We start from the raw sequence: 11,130 nt of genomic DNA, 5'->3' as shown, positions 1-11,130 counted from the left end.
GTGCCTATAAAGATTACAGCCCTGGGTTGTTTTGGATACTGCTGCAGTTACACTATCTCTTCACCGCTGCCACCATTGATACTGTTTCCCAACCTTGGTATATGCTCTGCCCACCCTTCTGGTCTGTGTAAACCCAGCCAAGGATCAGGCATTTTGGTAAACCAAGAAATATTTATTTATATACACAGGGAATAACAAGATTACTTAAAGGTTCAGTCAACATGCATGTGGTTTCATAAGATGTGTTACTCTTTATATTTCTTAGTCATAAATAACCTGCCTCACTACCCACCTAAATCCAACCCACCCCTCCAAAACCCAGAACCATCCACCACCCTCTCCAAAAACCCCTCTCAGCACTCCAACCTCCTCACTACTGTCATCCTCTCATTTATATATTCAGACACCCAGATGCTCAGCCAATCATCATACAACACTCATCAACATTCCAACCCATGTACTCCCCCCTCTCACTCAGTCTACTTACCACATATACTTTAATAAATCCGCACCTACCATATTTACAGTATTACATTTACAGGGGCATCACAGGCTTCCCATAGGCATCTGGTTGGCCACTGTGAGAATAGGATGCTGGACTAAATGGGCCACAGGCTCTTCTTAGGTTCTTATCTCTTAGGCTGCTTTTGATGTTCAACAGTAGTCTGCTTTTGAAGTGGTTTGTACCAGTCAGTGAGCCACAGCCTGGGAAGTGATTCACTACTGGAAATTGCTGGCCATTGTTGTGTACAGTTTGAGGTAAAAGGAATTCCCATTTTTCTTATTAGCCACTAGGAAGAAACAACTGATGCAGGACAGATCTGCAGGGACATGATGGCTGACTGGCTAGATCCCCTTGGTGTGGACTAGGATTGGGCAAGAAATATGATTCACTTCACATTTACAGCCAAATCTATCAAATTCTCACTTTACGAAATGATATGAGAAGCAAACTACAGCCAGCCTTCGAAATTTGCATTTATTCCAATTTTGCAATGCATTCTCCAATCAAATAATGTTTACAAAAATACATACATTAGGGGAAAGTGTCATGAAAATGAATATATGAGTGAAAATGGAAAATGCATTATATTATGAGAAATTGCTTGCACAAATGTGTACATTAGTCAAATTGCCTATAAAATGGGTTGATTGGAGTAATTTGCACTAAAATGCTGGAGAATTTTCAAGAGGATTTTTTTTAAAAAAATCACAGATTGCTGCAGAAATGTGGAGAACTGACTTTAAGATTGAAAAAAATAAGAAAGCGAGAGAACCAACATTGTCAGAACTTTCCATTGCTAGTGTCTAGTGTGGACATGGGCTGTCGACATCAGTGGAGATGGCTAGTCATTAGGGATGGGCAAATCTATCAATTTTGGTTTCTCTCAGCTTTTCATTTTTCTACTTAAGTTCAGTTTCCACATTTTCATATCAGTGTGCAATTTAAAAAAAAAAAGTCCATGAAAATTCAGCAGCCTTTTTTTTTTCCCCCAATTTCAATTTCAATTGTTTATTTGGAGAAAAATTGAAAGATATCTCTCAAGGAATTGAAACCTCTCTTTGACTTTTTGTGGAAAGAATAAAGTAATGTTTATGAGATTTGATGATTAATTAAGATAACTACTGGAGGAAAGTGATTTTATAATATAATTTAAGAGACAGGATTGTTATATATTGTAGACCTATAACTGATCTGCGACAAATCGGAAGTCAACATTTTATTTTATTGTTTAATTATTTTTGTTTTGTTTTGTTTTTTGTCTTTGAAAATTTGAATAAAAATTAATGATAAAAAAAAATTCAGCAGCCTTTTAGTGCAATTTTCTTCTGATATGCCAATTTTTAATGGAATTTTGCCTGTTTTACACAGTTTTGCAAACCAATTTCCCCTAATGTGTTTGTGTGTGTTATTTTCATGATGATATGTATGCATTTTTGTACACAATGCTTGGTTGGAGAACTGTACTGCACAATTCAGTGAAGTCAAATTTCGAAGGACAGCTGTGTTTTGGTTTGCATGTTGTTTCAGAAAGTGCCAGTTTGAGAGCTTCACCTTTTAAATGCAAACTGGATCAAATTTCTCCCCTATCCCTACTGGCCAGTCAGCCGGCACACAGTTACACAATGTTAATGGAGGCACCCCCTTCCTCCCAATGGTCAGTGATAAGAGCAGGAATCCCCCTGAGCACCTCACAGCAGTGGCTTATGGCCCCCCTGGGAACCTGCTTTCCTGGCTGCCCTTGTGCCATCTCACACAGCAATCTTTCCTAAAGAACGCTGCTTCCTTTTGAACAAAGCAACAGCTGGGATTTTTCCACAACCCTGCTTTTTTCCAGCCTTCGGCTGGGATTTCTGCTTTTGTTTCATAACAGACAGACAGCGCTCCGCCTTGTCATGCAGGAAGCGTCTGGTCCTGTTGGAACATTTCACATTATCTAATGCACTGGGCCCGGCTGTTTTGCTTGATGGATACTGTACTCTGTGGTGTTGGTTATAGCTAGCTGCCTGCTCTTATGTTATTTTATTTTTTTTCTTTTACAGGAAAAGATTTTTTCCAGGACTGTTCCAGTGATCCATTTAACATCTCGAGATCTGACGAACTTAAAACAAACCAACAAAAAGTAAGTGGAAAGAAATGCATTTGGAGCTTTAGTCTGAGCTGCCTGGAGGTCAAGGTTCCAATAGGTTGGATAAAGAGTTATGCATCATTGAAATGATCAAACAGGGATGCAGGATCCTTTGCCAGTTGCTTTAGGCTTCCGCCTCAAAATGTTCTCAGAATGTTTATGCTCACTCAGCACAGGCAGGTAAGAGGGCATTGGGTTTAATGGGGAATGCATCTGATATGTACCATAAATAACCCAGTCATTCAAGTGGCTAGTGTCAAGTGCCACTGTGAGAGTCACCAGGGTAATTATAGGAACAAGTGTTTGTTTAAAAAAGGCCGTGGGTGGCAGTCTGGTTTACTCTCAAGTTTTCAAAAGTGTGTGTGTGTATTTGTAAGAAAGAAACTGAGAGCTTTTCTACCCAGGATCACCCCAAATGCTATCTAAGCCATTGTTTGGACAGTGCAAGATTCATGAGATGAGCTCAGAACCCTTTGCAATGTTGCAACCCAGCATCCTGTGCAATACTGCAAGGGCTTCTGGGATATTCTTCCCAGGTTGGGTGGTATCACTGTTTGGGCCATTATGATGTTGGACCAGCCCTGATCCTGGTTTGATATCCTGGTTTGTAAGCAGCACTTAATAAACCATCCAGAGCTTTTAGGATATTGCACAATAAACATAGATAGGCCTCATTTGCACTATACATTTAAAGCAGTATCATACCACTTTAAACAGTTATGGTTTCTACAGAGAGACCCAGGAACTTTCGTTTAAGGGCACTGAGAGTTATTAGGAGACCCTTATTCCCCTTACAGAGCTGCAATTCCCAGAGTTCCCTTGGAAGGGCCATTGGTTGTTAAACTGCCCTATTAAGCCATTTCCCCAGAATTCTTTGGGGGAAGCTGTGACTGTTTAAGATGATGTAGTAGTGTTTTCAATGTGTAGGGTGGTATTCAATGCTAGTCTTACTCAGAATAGACCCACTGTCATTCATAGGCATGCCTAACTTAGCTTCATGGATTTCAGTGGGTCTACTCTGAATAGACGTCAGTTGAATACAACCCATAGTGTCGATATGACCATAGTTAAGCATCCACCAAAGACATCTTTCCAGATGTGGCCAAGGGAAACAGATGGCCAAACCTTGGTTTTTTGAAATCACGTATTTTGTGTTACCGTCAGTGGGGTTCAGATAACCTCCACCCACAAACACACAGCGAGAGGGGGAGAGAAATAACGCATGAGGGAGTCAAGAGACCATGTGGGCTAGCCCCACTGCTACCTGGTGCATTTGGAGGGCATGTGAAGGGGCTCTTTGTACATACTAATTAGCCCAAGGTCTCCCCCTGCATGGATGTATGCATGTGCATTAATATGCACATAGAGCCCCTTGACATGCCGATTGAACACACAGATGGCGCAACAAATGTTTGTGTGAAAGAGTGCATACATGCTGATTTGTACATCTCAGCTTTTGTGTACACAGACCATACACTCATTGAACATTACATGAGAGTAATGTAGATGTTGACAGCAACATGCCCCTCAGATCATTCTTTATGTCAGGGTGGGGAACCTCCAGATCTCCCCATTTGACCCATGAGGCCATTTTCCCCAGACCTCAACCACCATAAGATACCATAGATGATGTCAGGTGTGGGGCAGGTAGAGACATAGCCAGATCAGCTGCTTATGCAGCTGGTCACTGCAGAAAGCAGGATTGAACTCTCATGCCTGGGTTTATGCTCAAGGAGTTAAATCCTACTTGATTCCACTGTGTGAAAAGGTTCCTGATGCACTTGAACCTTACAGAAAGCAGGATTGAAACCCTCTCCCTCTAGTTGATGTGTGGGGAGCTCAATCCTGCTTGGTCACTATTTCTCCCTCACCCTGTGGGCCAACTTTGACAGGTTCCAGAAAGGGGACATTTCCAGTCCTGCAGATGCTGGAAATTGAACCTGGATCCTTCTGCATGCCTGCAGATGCTCTACCACTGAGCTATGGCCCTTTGCCTACTTGTCCCTGTGTACAAGTGGACACAAACAGGAGGAAGAGAGAGATCATCACAGACTGTGGCAAATAAAGAAAATAGCCCCTCACAAAGCAGAGGTCACACACCAGTTACTGCCTGTCACAGAGAGGCTATACTGCCGAGCGACCATCTGGGAACACAGTGGAGTCAAAAATAAAAATTTAAAAAACAGCCATCTCTCTTAACTAGCGTGAGAACAACTAGGTAAACTATTAGGATATGTATGTGCGTTTTTCAAATGGTTCATTTCACCGTGACAACTTTGAAATATGTCCCCTGCATTGTGAAAATCTTGCCGGCTTCCCTGGCACAGAAGACAGATGTCTCCATATTTCTGCATGCTGATCTGTAATGAACAGATGATGCTGTGTGCCATCTCAGTGGCCTGATAGATCATTGGTCCTACAACTGGGTACCGCAGCCCAGAATATTGCTGGTTTTTTCTTTGTTAGAAGCTATTAAGAGGAAAAAAGGAAGATTCGGAGGGGAACACAGGAAAAAAGGGACTTGTATAGTAAAAAAAATACTGTCAGAGTGGGCCCCATGTTGCAGATTGGAGCTAAAGGTGGGTCTGGGTCTTCAAAAATTGGAAATGATTATGATTCATAGCAAGCAAATCCCTAGGGAATTTCTTAGATGGATGTGAGCAAGCTCGCTTGAACAAAATTAGGCTTTACTATGTTTGTATTAGTTTTTTTCAACCATGGAAGGGCTGCAGCTCAGGGGGAGAGCATCTGCTTTGCATGCAGAAAGTCCCAGGTTCAAGCCCCAGCATCTCCAGATAGGGCTGGGAGAAATCCCCCTGAAATCCTGGACATCCACTGCCAGTCAGTGTGGACAGTATTGAGCTTGATGGACCAATGCTCTTTCTCAGGGGCAGGTAGAGGCACACTTGCTGTTCTGTCGGTTCCGGTGCATCTCCACCTCCCTTTTCTGAAAATGGGGACACACAACCCTGGGCAAACCCTGCCCCTTTTCCCTGTAAAACCTGGTGGGATCAGCTCGAGTGCACTTTTTTTAAAAAAAAATCAGCGTCGAACCATGGAAACGCTTTGCTGTAGGTGACTATTGTGCTCACAGCCTCAGTGCGATGCAGCTTCCTTTGTCCCTTCTGCCAAGATAGGTCTGGAAGGTGTTCCTCCTCAGTTTGTTTCAGTAGAGTCAGATGCTGCGGTGTAGGACTTCTCAAGACCATGATCAGAGGCAGAACTACGCTACTCCCTTCTGTAGCCATGACTCTGCTTCACCCAACTTGCTTGCCCAGAGTACTGATGAGCAAACAAGGAACAGATAGCTTCCTTGCCTGGAGCTTCTGCTCCTTGTCACATGGCTGAACCATCTACCTGAGTAAATGGGCAAGCACGAGAGTGATGATAGCAACAAGAAGCTGTGGAATCTTCTGGGGCAATCAGCTCCTATGCCAAGCAGTTAGCATTTTTCTGACCAGCCCACTGTAAATTGATGTTCGGTCAGGTGAAGATCTGAAAAACCAGGAAACACCCATTTTTCTTACACTCCAATGACAACTAGATTTCTGCTAGTGCCACTCCTGGAACACCAGCTCCTGCCCTTTCTCCATCTAATGTGGCTCTGCTCTCCTGGTTCCTTTTGTGGGTGGGGAGAGTGAAGTATGTTTTTCTCTCTCACCATCCAAAGTTGTCAAGCCCACTGCACAAAACTAGCTCATTGTACAATAGCAGTTGCTGCATGGAGTGATTTAAATAAATCTCTATGCCATAGCTGTCATGTGCAATGTTTCAGTGCCTAAGGATGATTCAACAAAGAGTTTAGGGTCTACGCCCAGATATCAAGGTATTTAATTTCTATAGTTTATTTGAGGTCCTGTATTGTGGACAACATATAACAGACCTGCTCCGATCACAAGCAAACTACCCTGGTGCAAAATGAAATTCTTGGGCAGGGAGCAAAGTCAGTCACATGTTATCAACAGTATGGTAGCCATTAATAATAATAATAATAATAATAATAATAATAATAATTTATAAGTCGCCTATCTGGCCAATGGCCACTCTAGGCGACGTACAACTCAATTAAAATACATCATAATAAATACAGTACAACAATAAAACAGTAAAACAGTGACAGTTCAGAGTAGCAGGCAATTAGTCAAAAAGATTAACCCTCCCCGGAAGTCCCGAAGGCCTGTCTGAAAAGCCAGGTCTTCAAGGCCTGGCAGAATACATTCAGGGAAGGGGCATGTCGAAGATCATATGGGAGGGAGTTCCAGAGAGTGGGGGCCGCCACTGAGAAGGCCCTCTCTCTAGTCCCCACCAGCCTAGCTGTTTTAGTTGGTGGGACTGAGAGAAGGCCCTGTGTGGCTGATCTTGTTGGGCGGCATAATTGGTGGCGTTGGAGGCGCTCCATCAGATAAACTGGGCCGAGACCGTGTAGGGCTTTAAAGGTTAATACCAACACCTTGAATTGGGCCTGGAAAACAACTGGGAGCCAGTGCAGATCGAACAGCACTGGGCATGTACCACCAATGGGAGCTGATGAACAGGGAGGTAGGGTTGCAGTCTACGTATGAGGTGTAATTGATACCAAGCTGCCCGGCTTACTGCCGAAATCTGAGCCTCCATGGACAGCTTGGAATCAAGGACAACCCCTAGGCTGCGGACTTGGTCCTTTAGGGGCAGTTTCACCCCATCGAACATCAAGTCAATATCTCCCAACCTTCCCTTGTCCCCTACGAGTAGCACCTCAGTCTTATCAGGATTCAGCTTCAACCTGTTCCTTCCCATCCATCCACTCACGGATTCCAGGCACTTGGACATGGTCTCCACAGCCAACTCTGGTGAGGATTTAAACGAGAGATAGAGTGTCATCTGCATACTGGTGACACTGCAGCCCAAATCTCCTAATGATAGTCCCCAGCGGCTTCATATAGATATTAAATAGCATGGGAGAGAAGATAGAGCCCTGTGGCACACCACAATTGAGAGGCCAAGGGTCTGAAACCTCCTCCCCCAATGCTACTTGTTGATGCCTATCGGAGAGAAAGGAGCGGAACCACTGCAGTACAGTGCCTCCTATTCCCAGTCCCTCCAGGTGATGTAAAAGGATACTGTGGTCGACAGTATCAAAAGCCGCTGAGAGATCGAGGAGGACAAGAAAGGTGAATTCTCCCCTATCTAATGCCCTCCTCATATCATCCACCAGAGCGACCAAGGCTGTTTCAGTTCCATGTCCAGTCCTGAAACCCGATTGGTATGGATCCAAATAATCCGTTTCATCCAAGTGTGTCAACAACTGATTAGCCACCACTCGCTCAATGACCTTGCCTAGAAATGGTAAATTTGAAATAGGGCGAAAGTTATTCAAAACTTGGGGATCCAAGGAGGGCTTCTTTAAGATGGGCTTCACGACTGCCTCCTTGAGGGCTAATGGCATTACACCCTCCTCTAGGGATGCATTAACCACCGCCTTAATCCCCTCGCCCAATTTCTCTTTGCAGCTCACAAGGAGCCACGACGGGCAAGGATCATTTAGACATGTGGTAGGTTTTACAGTTGAGAGCACCTTGTCCACATCCTCAGAAGGGAGAGGCCGAAACAGATCCCATTTAACCGGCTTGCAACTGGCCAACTCTGGTTCATCCACTGTATCCACGGCGTACGGGATCAAGTTCCATAAGTGTTTGATTTTATCAGCAAAGTGCTTTGCTAATTTGTCACAGGAGGCCTTTGACTGTTCCAAGGGTTCCTGAGCAACTGGACCGACCAGGCTTCGGACCACTTGGAACAACCTCCTGGGACAGCACTCTGCGGACGCAATGGAGGCAGCAAAGAACTTTTTCTTTTCTGCCTTCACTGCCACTTGATAGGTAGCTACTGCTACTCTAACCTGTGTCCGGACATCTTTGGAACGTGATTTCCGCCACCGGCGTTCTAGTCGTCTCACCTCCTGTCTCAGAGTACGCAACCGTGGTGTATACCATGGTGCTAACTGAGTTCTATTCAGGGGGAGAGGACGTTTCGGAGCCACCCGGTCCAATGCCCTGGTGATTCCCTCGTTCCACTCTATCACCAGAGCATCGACCGGGCGGCCTTCAGCAGGTTCCAATTCCCCAAGCGCAGTCAGGAATCCTTCTGGATCCATCAGGCGCCTGGGGCGGACCATTCTAATAGGTCCTTTTCCCCTGCGGAGGGTGTGTGGCATCGAGAAGTCTATATTTACCAAGTAGTGATCTGACCATGACACAGGGGTGGAAGAAACCACCCCCAACTTCAGAGCACTTCCCTCCCCTCCCAGGACAAACATAAGGTCGAGAGCATGACCGGCTACATGGGTAGGCCCAATATTACTAAGGTGCAGTTCCCAGGAAGCCATGGTTTCCAAGAAATCCCGAGGGACTCCAATGAGAGTGGTCTCAGCATGCACGTTGAAGTCACCCAGCACCAATAATTCTGGGGACAACACCCGTACAGCCGAGACCACCTCCAGCACCTTGGCCAGGGAGTCTGCTGTGCAGCGGGGTGGGCGGTACACAAGCAGAATCCCCAAACTGCCCTTCGGGCCCAACCTCCAGTACATACAGTCAACAAACTTGGTCCTATGAAGAGGAGGTCTGGTAAAAACTAAAGACTCCCGATAGATGACTGCCACTCCCCCTCCCCGCCTTCCTACCCTCGGCTGCTGTGCGTAACGGAAACCCGGCGGGCACATGGCCTCAAGAATGGGGGCTGAGGCCTCATCCAGCCAGGTCTCCGTAATACATGCCAGGTCTGCCCGCTCATCCAGGATAATATCATGGATGTGTGATGTATTTGTACTACAGACCTGGCATTACACAACAGCAGTCGAAGGTCGGTAGGAATCCTGCATCCCCCAGTTGTCGTCTGGTTCTGGACAGACCCGGAACATGGGATGGGTATTAAGCATCTATCCCCAGTTCCCCTAATCTGGCCTGGTCTGCCAGCAGTACCATTCTAGCGTCTGCCGCCCACTTTTTCTATAGTTTGGCCCCTTGCCCTCCCTGTCACATCCCCCCCCCGGTTTGCACATGCCCCTATCCCCGACCGCCGATCAGACAGGCCACCCACCCTAAAGCAATAATAAACCGGAGACCCGCCTCTATCACACACACACATTAGTCAACCAGGCCCCCTCTAGGATGCGAAAACAAGACCAGGAACAGACTGTAGAACAGATCATGAACTGGTCGTATCGAAAATCAGAGTACAGCTAAAGAAGAACAACAAAGCAATCATAATGTCAAAATACAATTTAAATAACATCCCAGAAGAATATAAAGATCAAATAAGGAACAGATTTGAGGCTTTAAACTTAGTTGACAGAGAGCCAGAAGAACTATGGAATGAAGTCAGAGACATTATCAGGGAAGAATGCAAAAAGACAATACCTCTAGTTACAAAGAGAGAAAGACCTCAATGAATGACTGAAGAAACTCTTAAAATGGTTAAAGACACAACGGAAGCAAAAGCAAAAGGAGAAAGAAACACGGTTAGAACACTAAATGCAACAGCAATACAGTGCCTAGTACGTAGGGACAAAGAGAACAATTACAATAGTTATTGTGTAGAAATAGAAGAGGACAACAAAAAGGGAAGAACAAGAGCCCTATTCCAAAAGATTAGAGAAATGAAAGGGAAATTTAAACCAAGAGTAGGGATGCTGAATAATCAACAAGGGAACACACTGATTGACCGAGATGAAATAAAAGGAAGATGGAAGCAATACACTGAAGAACTCTATAAAAGAGATGCAAGGATGACAGATTCATTCATGGAGGAACTGTATGATGAAGAACCAGAAATTTTAGAATGAGAGGTGAAAGCTGCTCTTAAAATACTTGGAAGAAACAAATCACCAAGAGCAGATGGCATAACAATAGAGTTGCTACAAGCTACTGAGACTGAATCTGTCCAAATTTTGACAGAAATTTGTCAAATACGGAAAATTAAACAATGGCCCACAGACTGGAAGTGTTCAATATACATCCCAATTCCAAAGAAAGGGGATCCCAGGGTAATCATCAAACTATTGCCTTAATACCCCATGCAAGTAAAGCAATGCTCAAGATTCTACAGCAAAGGCTCTTACCATACATGCAGCAAGAAATGCCAGATGTCCAAGCTAGATTTAGAAAGGGAAGATGCACCAGAGGTCATATTGCAAACATACGTTGGATAATGGAACAGACCAAGGAATTTCAGAAGAAAATCACCCTGTGCTTTATAGATTACAGCAAAGTCTTTGATTGGGTAGATCATGAAAAACTATGGAATGCTTTAAAAGAAATGGGGGTGCCACAGCATCTGATTCTCCTGAAGTGCAATCTATACACTGGACAAAAGCCTACTGTAAGGACAGAATATGGAGAAACCGATTGGTTCCCCATCAGAAAGGGTGTGAGACAGGGGTGTATTTTATCACCCTATTTGTTTAATCTATATGCAGAACATATCATATGGAAAGTGGTATTGGACCAAGATGAAGGTGTGA

This window comes from Rhineura floridana, chromosome 7 (genome assembly GCF_030035675.1).
Source record: "Rhineura floridana isolate rRhiFlo1 chromosome 7, rRhiFlo1.hap2, whole genome shotgun sequence".
NCBI lineage: Eukaryota > Metazoa > Chordata > Lepidosauria > Squamata > Rhineuridae > Rhineura > Rhineura floridana.
The sequence above is the reverse complement of the archived record's forward strand: the minus strand, read 5'-3'. Positions refer to the sequence as shown.